Genomic DNA, 18,635 nt, shown 5'->3' on the forward strand with positions numbered 1-18,635 from the left:
ACCACAAGATGCAGGGATATACAATGTAATACGTACATATAATCACACACATAGGTTGGACTTGATGGGCTGATGTCTGTTTTTAGCCTTACCAACTATGTATGTGTCTGGATGGTGACTGTATCATTGTGTGTGTCAGGTTCCTATAAGGTGTCGGGATGTCACTGTCTATTTCTCCATGGAGGAGTGGGAGTATTTAGAAGGACACAAGGATCTCTACAAGGACGTCATGATGGACAATCAGCCGCCCCTCACATCACCGGGTAAGAGGAGACTTTATTGTAAAGGAGAGAGCAGTACGGAGGCTCCACCTAGATCCCCCATCATCTGATAAACACATAGAAACAATGTATTCAGTCAGTGTGTGTGTTTCCTACAGATGGGTCCAGTAATGGGAACCCACCAGAGAGATGTCCCCGTCCTCTGTATTCCCGGGATTCCACACAGGAAGGTCACACCATCCCTCACCATAAGGTTGGTGGGACGGAGCGTCTCGATCAGGAAAGTGACTCATGGAGAAGATCTATAGACCTTACAAGATTATATTTTCTTTCCTTCTCTTGGTTTAGGGTGAAGATCTGATAAATATAAGAGCAGAGGTTAAAACAGAAGAAGAAGATGTTGAGGATGATCAGCAGTCTATGGAGGAGGATGAAATAATGAGGATATATATAGAGGAGGACACTCCTACCGAGATCAGGACAGGTGGGTCATAAAGGCGAAAATCTATCCCTGTCTCCATACTGATCATTGACAGGCCCAGAGTAGGGTGGGGCTCATGTTGGCAGTAAAATGTGGTACCAATATTCGAAAAAGGTTAGAGGCAAATTCCTACATACTATTAATGTTAGGCTGACCGACCTGTAGTTACAGGTCGGTCAGCCTAACATTAATAGTATTTAAATTATTGGAGACAAGCCAATGTGGTACCATATTCAAAAAAGGGCAGAAACATATTCCGGGGAACTACGGGTGGGTGTCACAATAACTCGTATACAGATTCCCCCAATATTAGGTTCTTCCCTCACCTTATAGTGGTCCTAAAGCCAAAGATTTACATACAGTGGAGTCTAAAATGAGAAATGGTTTGGATGCTTTAAACAGAAAGTGATAATGAGGGGGAGGAGTCAATAACCCCATGATGGAGGTCTTCAGGATCAGTCCAGTCTTCATCTTGGTTCTTCTCCCCCCCATCCTCACTCTCTGACCTCTGGTGGGGCTCAGCCAGTTGTGGTTTAGGGGAACCAATCAGCTGATGTGTAGTAATAATCTTTGTATTTCTATTTTAGTAGATGGACGGGAGATGAGGAAAACCTCAGAGGATTGTCTCACTTTGTCTCCAGACTGTAAAGTAGAAGATGAGGACATCACACAGTATAGTCCAGGAGAAAACCAGACTACCTCAAATGTCCATCCGGCACCACACAGTGTAGATGGACCGATGTATCCTGAGAAACCTCAGACTCTGAGGGACGGTGCCGGACCATCGTATTCCTCTTATCCTGAGAAACCTCAGACTGTGAGGGACGGCGCTGGACCATCGTATTCTTATCCCGAGAAACCTCAGACTGTGGGGGGCGGTGCCGTCCTTCCAACAGATAAGAGGTTTTCCTGTTCTGTGTGCGGGAAGGGTTTCCGTTTTAAATACGCTCTTAATGAGCATGAAAGATGTCACACGGGTGAGAAGCCGTATTCCTGCCCTGAGTGCAGGAAATGTTTTTCGAAGAAGGCCTATCTTTCCATACATCGGGCATCCCACACGGGGGAGAAGCCCTATTCTTGTCCTGAGTGCGGGAAAGGTTTTTCCTTTAAGTGCAATCTTTACAAACATCAGAGACTGCACACGGGTGAGAAGCCGTTTTCCTGCCATGATTGTGGGAAATGTTTTGTGCAAAAATCGGAACTTGTCACACATCAGAGGTCCCACACGGGGGAAAAACCGTATTGCTGTCCTGAGTGCGGAAAATGTTTTTCGGAGAAGTCCAATCTCAACAGGCACCAAAGGTGCCACACGGGGGAGAAGCTGTTTCCCTGTGCTGAGTGTGGAAGGCATTTTTCACAGAAGTCCAGTCGGGACAAGCATCAGAGATTGCACGGGGGAGTAAAGACGTATTCCTGTTATGAGTGCGGGAAATGTTTTGGAAAAAAATCAGAGCTTGTCGCACATCAGAGATCTCACACGGGGGCGAAGCCGTATTCCTGTCCCGAGTGCGGAAAATGTTTTTCAGAGAAGTCTGGTCTTCACGCTCATCAGAGATCTCACGCAGAGGAGAATCTATATTCCTGTCCTGAGTGCGGGAAATGTTTTTCAGATAAGTCCAGTCTTTATAACCACCAGATATCTCACACATGGGAGAAGCCGTATTCCTGTTCTGAGTGCGGGAAATGTTTTTCACAGGCATCGACTCTTTACAGACATCAGAAATTGCATTCGGAGGAGAAGTAACGCTCCTGTCTGCAGCGAGGGAATTGTTTCTCACTGAAGTCCTGTCTTCCTGTACATCAGAGGTCCCACACAACCCTCGAGGTGTATTAGTGAGTGCGGGAAATGTCTTGTATATGAATGTTGCTGGACATGTGGGGAAGAAGCACACCCTGATATACACCTCACATATACTCCATGGCTGATCTTCATCATGGAAGAAACTAGACTAGAGTCATTGCCTATTGTAAATTTTGTGGTGTAAGCTAGTTTTTAGGAATTTGTTGAACCAATATGACCAGCTATCGCCCAACTGTGACGAATTTTGGAAATTGTATTTTCTACAGTGATTTCCTTTGACCATCGGCTCCATCTAGTGGCCGTATTGCACCATTTCTGCCATTATATAGGTAGATTCACACACAATGGCCTAAACTAGCTTAGTGTGTTTAGGCTACGCCGCCGTAAGTTAGCGAGGCAAGTACACGATTCACAATGTACTTACCTGCTAAGTTACGGCGGCGTAGCCTAAATCGGCGGGCGTAAGGGCGCCTAATTCAAATATGTTTGAGGGGGGCGTGTATTATGTTGATGGGGCTTGACCTTACGTTTTGTACGAACTGCGCATGCGCCGGGCGCCTACATTTCCCAGTGTGCATTGCGGCTAAGTAAGCCGCACGGGCCTATTGATTTTGACGTGGACGTAAACGACGTAAATCCCGATTCACGGACGACTTACGCAAACGACGTAAAAAATTCGAATTTTGACGCGGGAACGGCAGCCATACTTAACATTACTATTCCAACTAGGGCTAAGCTCTAACTTTAGGTGGCCTATCTCTAACGTAAACGGCGTAAAAGTACTGCGTCGGCCGGGCGTACGTTCGTGAATCGGCGTATCTGCTCATTTACATATTCTACGCCGACCGCAATGGAAGCGCCACCTAGCGGCCATCCGAAACATTGCAATCTAAGATAGGACGGCGCAAGCCGTCCTATCTTAGATGTGTTTAAGCGTATCTCTGTTTGAGAATACACTTAAACTTAGGTCGGCGAAGATTCCGAGTTAGGTCGGCTTATCTACTGATAAGTTGGCCTAACTCTTACTGAATCTACCTAATAGTCACTAGATGGAGCCGATGATCATAGGAAATCACTGTACTAAAGTACGACCAGAATTATTCATTCCTCGGCAAGTGCTTCTCGCGTTCGTTCATCAAGTTTTGTAGTAAAAGACCCCTTAGATGCCTTCATCGGTTTCCAACACGCCTTGAGACACTTCGTGAGGACAGGACGCATCGAAGAACATTCGTTAATTAAACAAACAATTTTGGAATTGGAAAATACAGTATTTGTCCTTTGGATGGCACCAAGTATTATAGCTCTCCACATTTCGGACGAGTCATTTTCCCGACCAGTTGGATTTCTGTCTTTTACTGTTTCCGGATTTTATGACTGCAATTGTGTTAGAAGTATAATTATAATAATAAAAAAAAATGTATTGAGTGGAAAAAAAAAATTGTGTGTTGGTGCAATGACTACAAACTTCCGTACCGTGGAATTGCTCATAGGAGACGCTTCTAACCACTTAAGACCCGGACCTTTAGGCAGGTAAAGGACCCGGCCAGGTTTTGCGATTCGGCACTGCGTCGCTTTAACTGACAATTGCGCGGTCGTGCGATGTGGCTCCCAAACAAAATTGACGTCCTTTTTTTCCCCACAAATAGAGCTTTCTTTTGGTGGTATTTGATCACCTCTGCGTTTTTTTCGTGGCTGCGACATTATGGTGGACACTTCGGACAATTTTGACACATTTTTGGGACCATTGTCATTTTCACAGCAAAAAATGCATTAAAAATGCACTGATTCATGTAAAAATAGCAATTGCAGTTTGGTAGATAACCCCTTCAGCGCCCCCTTGTGGTTAAGTGTGACCTCATCTCTGTTTCTAACTGTAGGGGGGTGTGGCTGTAGGTGTGACGTCATTGATTGTGGTTCCTTATACTGTATTGGGGAACACACGATCAATGACGGCGCCACAGTGAAGAACGGGGAAGCCGTGTTTACACACAGCTCTCCCCGTTTTTCAGCTCCGGGGACCGATCGCGGGACTCCAGCGGCGTTCGGGTCCACGGGTGCGGCGGTCACGGAGCTTCGGATCGGCACGGCTGGGCACTTAAAGAGGACGTACCTGTACGTGCTTGTGCCCAGCCGTGCCATTCTGCCGACGTATATGTGCAGGAGGCGGTCCTTAAGTGGTTAAAAGACTTCACTGGTTATCAGTTTAGAGGTTTATGGTGAAAGTGCGAAAGAAAACACACTGACAAAAAAACCGAGAAGAAAGTGAAAAAAGCCACTAGCAAAAACAGTCAGATACCCCCCACCCGATAAAAAACACTTATGAGTTCCCCCTCTAGAGTTGGTAACAAACAATCCTATTTATCTGAGTGAGTAACTTGTATAGCGTTGCAAATGCGATCTAAATGGCCTCAAGGCGCTTTTTCCAGCCAGTCTCGGCCTTGTCAGAAGAGGCGGGTCTTAAGCTTCTTCCTGAAGGCCAGACGGTTTTCTTCCATGCGGATGTCTGTAGGTAGAGCGTTCCATAGCCGTGGTCCTTGGACTGCGAATCTTCATTCTCCTTTTGATTTGTAGCGGGTCTTGGGGATGTGGAGGAGGTTTTGGTTAGTTGATCGGAGGGCTCAGGGGGTGTAGTGCTTTATTTTCTCGCATTGGGTCAGAGATGTATTATGGCCTAGGCCGACAAGGCCCAGGCCTAGGGCGGCACTTTGCGGGGGGCGGCGAAAAAGGCGCCCCCCGCAAAGTGGCGCAGTCACCCGGGACATCTGCCGCCTGGGGTCCCGCAGCGTCATTCGGCTACAGTGCAGCCGTCCCTCTCTCTCCACTGATTGCAATACGCAGTCACTCTTCGGCTCCTCCCCCCTCTTGGCTCAATGTTCCTGTGTGTGCTCTGTCCCCCTGTCCTCATCCCACCCTGTCCCCCTGTCCTCATCCCACCCTGCCCCCCTGTCCTCATCCCACCCTGTCCCCCTGTGCTCATCCCACCCTGTCCCCCTGTGCTCATCCCACCCTGTCCCCCTGTCCTCATCCCACCCTGTCCCCCTGTCCTCATCCCACCCTGTCCCCCTGTGCTCATCCCACCCTGTCCCCCTGTGCTCATCCCACCCTGTCCCCCTGTGCTCATCCCACCCTGTCCCTCTGTCCTTATCCCATGAAAATGACAGGACAAGTCTTAAAAAGGAAGGGGTGCGTCATATATAAAGTAGGGGGTGCGCGAGTTTCACCAGGCCTTGGGCAGCACAAAACCTAAATACACCCCTGCATTGGGTATTGCGGAGCGTTTCCTTGTGTGCATTTGTGAGTGAGGCAGAGGGTCTTGAAAGTAACCCGATCCTTTACTGTTAGCCAACGGAGAGTTACTGAATTCCCGGAACCTGTGGAATTCTTGCATTAAGGAAGGTAGAGACGTGTGCGGTTGCTGGATATATACCAGTAGATCATCTGCGTGAAGCGAACGTTTATGATCAGAAGAGGGTGTCTGAATCCCCCACCCTCTCCTGTAGGAGTAAGATTTGAGAACGGGCTTTGTGAAAGTGGGATAGTATCTGACTTCTGTTTTCGGGGGTGTTAAAGCCCCTGCAATTAAAGGAAGATATGCAATGTGTTAATGGGACATCATGCCTATAGTAAAAAAAAAAGAGAAAAATTTGGGTTTTCCATGACCTAGCCAGCACTTGACGAGGTTTGTGACAAGGTTCGCTCAATAGAAAAAGACACAAGAGAATTAGGGGGGGGGGGGGGGGGGAGTAAGCAGAAATAAAAGAATAGAGGAGAGGAAGCAAGTGAGGAGATCCAGTTCAGAAGAGAAAAATAAATCGGAACAGTAGGAGAAGGAAACCACCATCCTAATAAAAAATGACAGGCCACTAGGTGGCAGAAATAAACCACCGGATAGGTAAAAAAAATCTCTAAAATATATACCGGTCTAGAAAATGTACAGTGCGTGCTCATGCACTGCTGGTCCTAAGGGGGGGTAGTCGTGTTAAGCGCATGGAGTGTCTGCTGGTCCCGGGGTCCTACTGGGGGGGTAATTGTAAGCCATAGAAAATAAAAAACATAAACTAGATATAGCTTAGCAGGAACTATGAGGCAATAGAACACATTATATGAAATGCCTTCAAACTATTATTTGAAGGTAATGTGTTGGGGCGCTCGCTAATTAAGAATAATAATTAGTAAATAAATAATCTAAAATCCCATGCAATTTCCGTGCACTAAGTGCATGACAAAATACAACATCAAAAATGTGCAGCACTAAGGTGCATGATAGGTAATAAGTGCTAATCAGGTGCATCCATACATTGAAAATAAATTCAAGCAAACGGCACTGGATGTGCAAAATGAGTCCAATGTAAACAAATATAGATATATCTTCATGCAATTGTGCAAAAACGCATTAAAGGTGCAAAATTCCGGATCAATTAAATAAGTGCTAATCGGGTGCATCCATACATTGAAACTAAATTCAGCAAACGGCACTGGATGTGCAAAATGAGTCCAATATAAACAATAAAAATAATAAATATCTTCATGCAATTGTGCAAAAATGCATTGAAAGTGCAAAATTAAAAAAAAAAAAAGGATCAAAAATCCAAACATGCAAAAAAAATATGTAAAAAGTAAAGTCCACAACGTTTTCCAAATGTGCAGTGCTGAGAACTAGCTCAGAAAGTGCTTCACTCCCCACGTGCCCAGTCTCACCAGCCTCTTACCTCTAAGGCCGAGTACTCACGGCAGGACATGTCCGATGAAAACGGTCTGCAGACCGTTTCCATCGGACATGTCTGGCCGGGGACTGCCCGGGGACTTCTGTTCGATGGCTATACACACCATCGAACAGAAGCCCGCGCGTAAACATTACGCGGGGCGTGTCCGCGGTGTCGCCGCGTCGATGACGCGGTGTCGCCGCGACAATGACGCGGCGACGTGGGCGGGCCGCCTTAAAAATGCTTCCACGCATGCGTCGAAGTCATTCGACGCATGCGAGGGATGCGGGCGGCAGGACATGTACGGTAGGTCTGTACAGACGACCGTACATGTCCGGGCGGACAGGTTTCCAGCGGACTGTTTTAAAACAAGTCCGGGAAACAGTTGTCCGCTGGAAACCTGTCCGATCCGTCCCAAAATGGTCCGCTCGGGCCAACACACGGCCAAACATGTCTGCTGAAACTGGTCTGCGGACCAGTTTCAGCAGACATGTTTGGTCGTGAGTACGGGGCCTCAGAGGCTTAAAATAAGCCTTATGTGAATTTCCAATGGCAGCTCCTCTTTCCCTCCAAATGCAGCAGCGTTGCAGATCAGCTTCACTCCACAAAGGCAGCGCTTAGCCAGTGTACAAGCCCCTCTTCATTTGAATCAATGACTCCCCATAAGGCACATATGGAAGGAATAACGCTCACAATAGTGTAAAAACGGCAGCATAATTTTAATATAGACATAGTAAACACTCACATTTCAGTTAAGGATCTCAAACATCAGACATCAAACACAGTAGTATCTCCACTCCCGGCTGAGAGCGGAGACGACGTCACCAACAGCTCACTTCCCTCACGCGTATCGTGGCTGTGCATGCCACTTAATCATAGAGTACTGCAAACTATTGCAGTGCTGGTATAGGATCACCTGAAGAGCACTGAGAGAAACGAGAATAAAGCAGTATTAGAGGAAAAGGAAATACAAACTGAAATAAAACACTTATACCGGATAGACTGATGCCTGTAAACAAAAACAGCGCAGAGATCATAAAACATAAATTGTTTATAGATTTTCTGAAAAACCCAAGGAGTAGACCCCAGTGGGTCACGGGTGTCCGGGTCAATGGGCAGAGGCAAAAAAGTCAGTCTTGGCCTCTGAAACAGACATGTAGAGATAACAGGAGCCAGTATGGGCTCAATAATATGGAGGCAGCTGGGAAGAGGATCCGGGGCTCTTCTTGCTGAATTTCTGCCATTGAATGAATGGGAGTCCTGGGGTGAGTGAGTGAGAGACTTGTATAGCGCTACGAATGCGAACTGAATCGCCTCAAGGTGCTTTGTCCCATTTCGTCCAGGTCCTTCAGAAGAAATGAGTCTGAAGTTTTTTCCTGAAGGCCCGATGGTTTTCTTCCATGCGGATGTTCATGGGTAGAGCGTCCCATAGCCGTGGTCCTTGGACTGCGAATCTTTGCTCTCCTTTAGATTTGTAGCGGGACTTGGATGTGGATGTGGGATGTGGAGGAGATTTTGATTTGTTGAGGGCCCGATTAGTGGTGTAGCGTTTTATTTTCTCGCATAAATATTGAGGCGCGTTTCCTTGTGTGTATTTGTGGGTGAGGAAGAGGGTCTTGAATGTAACCCGATCCTTCACGGATAACCAGTGGAGAGTCTTTAAGGCCAGGCAGGGCTGGGACTAAAATTTGTCCCTGGACTTCATCCAGATTTAATTTTGCAAACGCACAAAAACAGGAGGGCTAACCACATGCAGGAACATTGCTACAGCCTCATTGGCTGGTATTTCAGAAACCGGCATTGCTGCACAGCCATTCAGCAATGCAGCAGCGATGAGGCTGACCTGGGTTTGCGCACTATGAAGTGAGGTGATGGATAGGCAGTGCGGATGACAGGTCTATCCTATATCAGCCGGAATACCCAATCACATTCAAGGAAAATTCAGATAAACAGTATTTTTGCTTACACATGATTGGATGATGGTAATCAGCAGAGCTTTCACTCATTTACTACGTTTTGGAGCAACTGAACTTACAAAGTGCGCAGTCTATTAGCGTTTAGTAATTTAACCCCACAGTGTGAACCCGGCCTTGTGCTGTGTGTATGTAGGGCACGTGGGTGACACTCTCTCCATCTTCCCCTCCTCATTGGGTGCCAAGTAGGGTGACCACATTTCTAAACTACCATTCAGGGACACCCTCCCTTCCCAAAAATCAGTTTGTGCTGTAACGAATCACAGCACAGTGATTGGACACAAGAGGCGGGATTTAAGATTTCTCCAATCACAAGCAGGGGTGGGATTGTGCTCTTCCAGGCATTCCCGGGAAGGACAAGTACTGTCAGTGAGTAAAGCAGTGATATGGCGGCCTTTTTTGGGGGTATCAGATTGGCCCGGGGGGGGGGGGGGGGGTGGCTGTGTCAGTTTAATTCCCGGGACACTGTATTGTCCTGGAATGAAGGTGCCCGGGACAAACCTGCAAAATGCGTGACTGTCCCGGGGAAATCCGGGACACGTGGTCACCGTAGCGCCAAGTGTGGGTCAGATGAGAGGCCTACCCCGGGGTGGGTTCTGGGCACCTTGAACAGGGTCACTCGCCTTACACATGAGGTAAGTTTACTGTGCTGTGTTCATCAATGCCCCCGGACAAGGGGGAGGTGACTTTCAGGGATAACTCAACCCTAAGGCAGACCTCCAACCACATTTAGGAGGGACATGCTGAGCCTATGCCCACTGCACCTGTCCAGCGTATCTCCGCTACCTCACTCCCAGCAACAGAATAGAGTCCCACCGATCACCAGCACTGACTCCATGTGCGCTCTCTTCTTCTCTAACTAGTGCCCAGGCTGGGAGCCTCTGAGCGCTGATCTGCTCCCGTTGTTATGCGAGACGGATCGCCAGGGTAGATAATCCTGACAACAACCCCCTCACTACATGAGGGTGTCCCACCAATCGCGCTACAGGCTGCTTGTTAAACCTCCACCACTCTTATAAGACATTTCTTGATACTGCAGTTTTTCTGAGCTCCACAAGATGGTAATCTCATATCTACCCAGACAGGAAGTGATGTCAGGGACAGACAGGAAGTTTCAGGTGAGAGGTGAGTCGGGAGGAATTAGAGAGGAGACGTCGCTGGAATCGGCAGCAGAGGAGGTAATAAGATCTTATCTTCTATTTACACCCAGTAACCCCGTCATGTCCATCCTCTTCCTCAACAAACTCCACTCCCTTGGCCTCCATGATTCTGCTCTTTCCTGGTTCTCCTCCTACCTATATCATTGTCACACATAACATCTCCTCCGCTCCCTCTTCTCTTTCTGTTGGGTACCCCCAAGACTCTGTCCTTGGGCCCCTCCATTTGTCTCTCTATACCTCTTCCCGGGGTCAGTTGATAACCTCCCATGGCTTCCAATACCACCTCTATGCCGACGACACCCAGATCTATCTCTCCATTCCTCAACTCACCTCCTCCATCTCCTCACGGATCTCAAACTTACTGAATGACATATCGGTATGGATGTGACGACACTTCCTCCAACTCAAAACTGAGCTTGTATTTCCTCCTCCCTGACCCCCTCCACCCATTGAGATCAACGGCACAACCATTGGTCCCTCCACACATGCCATGATGTTAGGTGTAATCCTAGACGATGTCCTCTCCTACAGCCCCCACATCCAATCACTGACTACATCTTCCCTCCGCAACATCACCAGAATTCTCCTTACTGACTAACGGCACCACAAAACAACTTATTCACTCCGTGATTATTTCCCGCCTCGTCCACTGCAACTTTCTCCTCACTGGCCGACCTTTACACAGGCTCCTCCCCCTTTAGTCTATTATGAATTCTGCTGCTCTCCATTCATTGTCCTCCACCCCTCTCTGCCAATCCCTCCACTGGCCTCCATTCAGGTCCTCCACCGCTCTCTGCCAATCCTTCCACTGGTCTCCATTCAGGTCCTCCACCCCTCTCTGCCAATCCCTCCACTGGCCTCCATTCAGGTCCTCCACCCCTTTCTGCCAATCCCAACCATTCAGTGTCTTCCACCCCTCTCTACCAATCCCTCCACTGCTCTCCATTCATTGTCCTCCACCCCTCTCTGCCAATCCCTCCACTGCTCTCCATTCAGGTCCTCCACCCCTCTCTGCCAATCCCTCCACTGCTCTCCATTCAGGTCCTCCACCCCTCTCTACCAATCTCTCCACTGCTCTCCATTCAGGTCCTCCACCCCTCTCTACCAATCCCTCCACTGCTCTCCATTCATTGTCCTCCACCCCTCTCTGCCAATCCCTCCACTGCTCTCCATTCAGGTCCTCCACCCCTCTCTGCCAATCCTTCCACTGCTCTCCATTCAGGTCCTCCACCCCTCTCTACCAATCCCTCCACTGCTCTCCATTCATCGTCCTCCACCCCTCTCTGCCAATCCCTCCACTGCTCTCCATTCATTGTCCTCCACCCCTCTCTGCCAATCCCTCCACTGGCCTCCATTCAGGTCTTCCACCCCTCTCTGCCAATCCTTCCACTGGTCTCCATTCAGGTCCTCCACCCCTCTCTGCCAATCCCTCCATTGGCCTCCATTCAGGTCCTCCACCCCTCTCTGCCAATCCCTCCATTCAGTGTCTTCCACCCCTCTCTACCAATCCCTCCACTGCTCTCCATTCATTGTCCTCCACCCCTCTCTGCCAATCCCTCCACTGCTCTCCATTCATTGTCCTCCACCCCTCTCTGCCAATCCCTCCACTGGTCTCCATTCAGTGTCCTCCACCCCTCTCTGCCAATCCCTCCACTGCTCTCCATTCATTGTCCTCCACCCCTCTCTGCCAATCCCTCCACTGCTCTCCATTCAGGTCCTCCACCCCTCTCTGCCAATATATATATTGTAAAGTGCTAAATTGGCACTATATAAATCCTGTATATGTAGATAGATTGAGGTATAATAACTATTCCTGATGTTAGGGCTGGGGGGAAAAAATCGATTTGAATCGAGTTGCAAGGTCAAATCGATATTTTTTATTGAGACCGCGCAGGTCCTGAGGAGCTGCGGGCAGGAGTTTTTAGACAAGGCCGCAGGTTCGGCCTAGTCTGCGAGGCCAGACGCCACGGACTAGGCCGAAGCCGCATCCTCGCTTAAAGACTCATGCCAGCAGCTCCCCAGGACCGAAAACGGTGTCCATCAAAAAAAAAAACTTGATTCGAATCGTGAATCAAGTTTTTTGTTTTTTTTAAATCTTTGATTTTTTGGGGGAGAAAAATCGCCCAGCTCTACCTGATGTCTGTGAAGGTTCAACACAAGGGGTGTGTCTGGATGGTGACTGTATCATTGTGTGTGTCAGGTTCCTATAAGGTGTCAGGATGTCACTGTCTATTTCTCCATGGAGGAGTGGGAGTATTTAGAAGGACACAAGGATCTCTACAAGGACGTCATGATGGACAATCAGCCGCCCCTCACATCACCGGGTAAGAGGAGACTTTATTGTAAAGGAGAGAGCAGTACGGAGGCTCCACCTAGATCCCCCATCATCTGATAAACACATAGAAACAATGTATTCAGTCAGTGTGTGTGTTTCCTACAGATGGATCCAGTAATGGGAACCCACCAGAGAGATGTCCCCGTCCTCTGTATTCCCGGGATTCCACACAGGAAGGTCACACCATCCCCCACCATCATCAGGTAAATGAGGAACAATTATTGGTGGGAAAGGTTTATACTCAAGCCATTTAGTTACAATATTTTTTTTATGATATATTTTAAGGGTGAAAACCTTGACAATAATAATATTGATATTAAAGAAGAGTATAAAGAGGAGTATGAGGAGTATGGAGTGATGGAGGAGTTTTCAGAAGGACACAATGATATGATGGAGCCACCTAATACCAGGAACCCCCCAGAGAGATGTCCCCGTCCTCTGTATTCCCGGGATTCCACACAGGAAGGTCACACCATCCCCCACCATCATCAGGTAGATGAGGAACAATCACTGATAGTATCATTAGGATCTGTACATTATCTGCATTGTTACCATTGATGTCATTTTTATTCTATATTCAGAGTGGAAACCTCTGGGATTATAATATTGTAGTTAAAGAAGAGATAAAAGAGGAGGATGATGAGGATGGGGTGATGGAGGAAGAACACAAAGATCTGTACCAGGACACCATGGTGGAGTCATCTAGCTACAGAAACCCACCAGAGAGATGTCCCCGTCATCTGTATTCCCGGGATTCCACACAGGAAGGTCACACCATCCCCCACTGTTACAAGGTCGGTGGGGCGGAGCATCTAGAACATGGACTGGTGGAGATGATGTGTGGATTTTGTATGTAAGTTTATATCTTACAGATGATATTCTCTCTCATTCTCTTGGTTTAGAGTGGAGATCCAATCGATATAGAATTTGAGGTGAAATCAGAAGAAGAAGAGACATATGTGAGGGATGATCAGCAGTCTATGGAGAAGGATGGAATAACAGGGACATTTATAGAGGAGGACACTCCTACAGAGATCAGCACAGGTGGGTCATTAACACTAAATCCATTCCTCCACCCATACTGCTCACTGATTGGTCCAGAGGAGGGCGGGGACTGGGTGATATCAGCCTGTAATCCCCTGGTCACTTTCCTGAGCTGTGTTCCCCGTCCTGTATTCCTGTATTTCTCTCGGATAATCTTCCTTCTCTGTGCTGCAGACACAATTTATGTCTCTAGACTGGATTTATGGAGATTCCTACAACTTTGGAACCTTAAACAGAAAGTGATAATGAGGGAGGTGTCAATAACCCAATGAGGGTGGTCTTCAGGATCCACCTGGTCTTTATCTTGGTTGGTTAGGGGAACCAATCAGCTCATGTCTAGTAATAATCTTTGTATTTCTATTTCAGTAGATGGACGGGAGATGAGGAAAACCTCAGAGGATTGTCTCACTTTGTCTCCAGACTGTAAAGTAGAAGATGAGGACATCACACAGTATAGTCCAGGAGAAAACCCGACTACCTCAAATGTCCATCCGGCACCACACAGTGTAGATGGACCATCGTATTCCTCTTATCCTGAGGAACCTCAGACTGTGCGGGACGGTGCCGGACCATCGTATTCCTCTTATCCTGAGGAACCTCAGACTGTGCGGGACGGTGCCAGACCATCGTATTCCTCTTATCCTGAGGAACCTCAGACTGTGCGGGACGGTGCCGGACCATCGTATTCCTCTTATCCTGAGGAACCTCAGACTGTGCGGGACGGTGCCGGACCATCGTATTCCTCTTATCCTGAGGAACCTCAGACTGTGCGGGACGGTGCCGGACCATCGTATTCCTCTTATCCTGAGGAACCTCAGACTGTGCGGGACGGTGCCGGACCATCGTATTCCTCTTATCCTGAGGAACCTCAGACTGTGCGGGACGGTGCCGGACCATCGTATTCCTCTTATCCTGAGGAACCTCAGACTGTGCGGGACGGTGCCGGACCATCGTATTCCTCTTATCCTGAGGAACCTCAGACTGTGCGGGACGGTGCCATCCTTCCAACAAATAAGAGGTTTTCCTGTACTGAGTGCGGGAAATGTTTTTCAAAGAAGTCCTCTCTTTCCATACATCAGAGATGTCACACGGGGGAGAAGCCGTTTTCCTGTCCTGAGTGCGGGAAATGTTTTTCAGATAAGTCCAATCTTCACACCCATCAGCGACTGCACACGGGGGAAAAGCCGTATTCCTGTTCTACCTGCGGGAAGGGTTTTATAAAAAAAGCAGAGCTTCTCACACATCAATGGACTCACACGGGGGAAAAGCCTTTTTCTTGTTCTGAGTGCGGGAAATGTTTTACAAAGAAATCTATTCTCAGCAGGCACCAAAGGTCTCACACAGGGGAGAAGCCACATTCTTGTCCTGAGTGCGGCAAATGTTTTTCAGTGAAGGCAGATCTTTTCACACATCTGAGGTCTCACACAGGGGAGAAGCCACATTCCTGCCTTGAGTGTGGGAAAAGTTTTTCACTGAAGTCCACTCTTTACACACATCAGAGGTTGCACACGGGGGAGAAGCCGTATTCTTGTCCTGAGTGCGGGAAATGTTTTTCAGAGAAGTCCAGTCTTTACAAACATCAGAGATCTCACACGGGGGAAAAGCCGTATTCCTGTCAGGAGTGCGGGAAAAGTTTTTCAGCAAAGTCCAGTCTTTACTTACATCAAAGATCTCACACGGGGGAGAAGCCGTATTCCTGTCCTGAGTGCGGGAAATGTTTTTCAGTGAAGTCCAGTCTTTACAAACATCAGAGATTGCACACGGGGGAGAAGCCACGTTCCAGTTCTTTATGAGGGAATTGTTCATCGCTGAAGTCCCATCTTCCTGTACATCAGGGGTCCCATCGAGGTGTATTAGTGAGTGCGGGAAATGTCTTGTATATGAATGTTGCTGGACATGTGGGGAAGAAGCACACCCTGATATACTCCATGGCTGATCTTCATCATGTAAGAAACAGTTCATAAGGAGATCAGAGATCACCAAAGACATGGATGAAGTGTTGTACCGTGTTGGTCATTGATAGCAGGAGAAAAATAAAAATGGAGTCATTCCCTCTGATTGGCTGAGTACATTTTGTGGTATGGAGACTTAGGGGTCTATTATTCTCTTGCAAGAGGTCTGTTTGCTCAATTCGTATTCCAGGGCGAAACACGTTAACCCCACCACTTAAAGGGCAGTCCTTTAGGGCTTTTACAATAAAAATTTAGTCATTGGCTGAGTACATTTTGTGGTGGAAGATTTCACAGACACTTACAGGTCTGTTTCTAAAAAAATTATTTGGACAAATGTGACACGCATGCCCCCTATTTTAATTAAAATGGCGATTTCCTATGATGATCAGCTCCTTCTAGTGCCCATAATGTGGTATTTCGTTATTTTTCCTGATTGAGGTATGTCACGGAACCGTCCCAGCACCCAGCTTTGGCGCTTCCGTCAGTATACAGCTTTCTTCAGTCTGGACATAGATACCAGATATTATAGCTGCAGGATACAAGACTAGCCGACAAATAGCTTGTATGATAACTGGAACTGTTTATTGAAACTCGGACACATACTTTGTACCCCACAGGAAGACAGTCCCCCTCCAAATCATATTAGCCTAACAATACAAACTGTAACCAGAAACATAATTAACATGAGCTAATTAACTAGTCACTTAAAACCAGCCTAGGTGACCCAATGCCCACCCAGACAATGTTGTGATCAATCAGATCAATTAGCAATGGGGCAGACATGCTTAGCAGAAAACACGTAACATCTTAAAAAAAAGACAATAGCAGGAGACCACCAGAACCAGGGGCCTTGCTGATTATATTAACATCTGCCATGAGTCTCTCAGGCCTCGTACACACGACCGAGAATCTCGTCGTAAAAGAAACGTTTTTTTCCTCGACGAGGTTCTTGTCAAGCTTTCTTTGCATACACACTGTCAAGACAAAATCTCGTCGTTCTCAAACGCGGTGACGTACAACACGTACGACGGCACTATTAAGGGGAAGTTCGATTCCACTGGCGCCACCCTTGGGGCTGCTTTTGCTAATCTCATGTTACTGCGTGTTAAGTAAAAGTTTGGCGAGAGACGATTCGCGCTTTTCAGTCAGTTACAGCGTGACGAATGTGCTATCTCCATTACGAACGCTACTTTTACCGAAGGTGCGCTCCCGTCTCATACTTTATTCTGAGCATGCGCGGGTTTCTAAGCATGCACACGAACGTTTTTCTCGTCGTAAACCAGCCTGACGAGAAACACTACCAGGAAATTGAGACTCCCGACGAGGAAAAAGAGAACATGTTCTCTTTTTTTCTCGTCGAGATCCACGACAGTTTTCTCAACGAAAAACATACACACAACTGTTTTTCTCTGCAAAAATGCTCTGCCAGCATTTTTCTTGATGGATTTTGCAGAGGAAAACAGTCGTGTGTATGAGGCTTCAGTCTGAAAAGGTGGTATTAATTCCTCTTCATATATTTCTTGAGTTGATCAATATTTCTGTCCCATTTGAATTAATCCAAACCGCGCTCTCAGCATCTATAATTTTCTCGGTCACCGTGTGCCCCTAAAAGACGCAGGGTGACTTACACATAAGAGGGGCCTGGGAAACTGAACAAGGAGTTTCCCGACCTCTACGGTAAGCTGGGTTTCACGGGCCTCCCATCACATATTTCTTCTTTCGGCAGGGGACTAACACAGGAGGAGACTCCCAGACGGGTTGGCTTTGAAGCTAGTCTGTAGTTGCAGTCCCCCAATACCCATTCCGTACCCCCAAACAAATTGTCCCATACAGAGCATTACTCACCAAGACAACCTCTGCCTCACTCATAGAACCCACCTGTATGGAAACGTTCCACACTCCGCTTGAGTGCTTTCGTCTTATACCACTTCCTCCCAGTCAGAATCTAGATATCGGATATTCCAACCGCTATCAACAACAAACAAGACAATACTTGATTGTTGAACATGGACTGTTTATTAGAACCAGAATACAAGTCTTGTATACAGTAGAAGAGGAGGTTCCCCCCTCCTGCTCACATTACTCTAACAATACACTTGTGACAAGAAACATAAATTAACAAGAGCTAATTAACTAATCCCTTAAATCAGCCGATGTGACTCCCTAACTACAATACACATTATCATACATATCAACACATAACTCCTTCATACAATTGCAGGGTTAATTAGCACAGACAACAATGGGTGAAAGAGTCTTAGAAGTTATACTAGACTCATTTACATTATAGAAGACAACAGACACAGGTGGCTGGAGTTGACATCAGCATCTCCTAACAGTATGTGTCCCAACAGTATGACTCAGTCACTCTTTCTAACATGTCATATACAGGGTTCCCAGAGTCTGTGTGTCTTGGGGGGACATGGACCTGAATCCAAAGTAACACCATCTCAAGGGTCCCCAGGCATACAGCTCACAAAGAGCACTGTTCCCCAAAATGCCAGGGCCCATAATCACAAGGCAAGAGGCTAGCATTCAGTCCTCTCCAAAAGTCTCTTTCCCGGTTAGATCTGTCACACTACTCGATGCCAAGGAGACATGCGTGTCTGGCCCTTCTTCCTGGAGTCCTTTCAGCCGCTGGAGAGGAGACAGGGTAACTGAGCGCAATCTGTCATGCTGTTGGGGGTTTGGGTCAACTGCCCAGGATCCCTGGTGTATACAGGTGGATACTGTAGTCCCATTCACTTTTGCTATTTGAAAATCCCCCAGTGCTTGTAGAGCAAGGCTGATGTCCTCCTGTGCCAATGCCAGACCTTTTTCTGGGGTTGTGTCAGTGGAGACCGCAGTCCCATCCACTACCACAGAAAATCCATCTTTTGTTTGTTGAGGGCAAAGGCCAGCAGCCCTCTGCCATGTTAGTGCTTCAGCTGGGGACCTCACATCATCTACTCAGGCTAACTGGTGT

At 47.4% G+C, this 18,635-nt stretch overlaps 1 protein-coding gene and 1 pseudogene across 1 annotated transcript in view; one reads left to right on the forward strand and one right to left on the reverse strand.

Moving 5' to 3' along the window:
* Positions 1-18,635, reverse strand: part of LOC120909737 — an 857,992-nt gene that overhangs the window by 168,748 nt on the left and 670,609 nt on the right. The window lies entirely within an intron of this gene.
* The window catches only part of LOC120909817, a 41,055-nt pseudogene continuing 37,169 nt past the window's right edge, over positions 14,750-18,635 (forward strand).

Source organism: Rana temporaria, chromosome 8 (assembly GCF_905171775.1).
Source record: "Rana temporaria chromosome 8, aRanTem1.1, whole genome shotgun sequence".
NCBI lineage: Eukaryota > Metazoa > Chordata > Amphibia > Anura > Ranidae > Rana > Rana temporaria.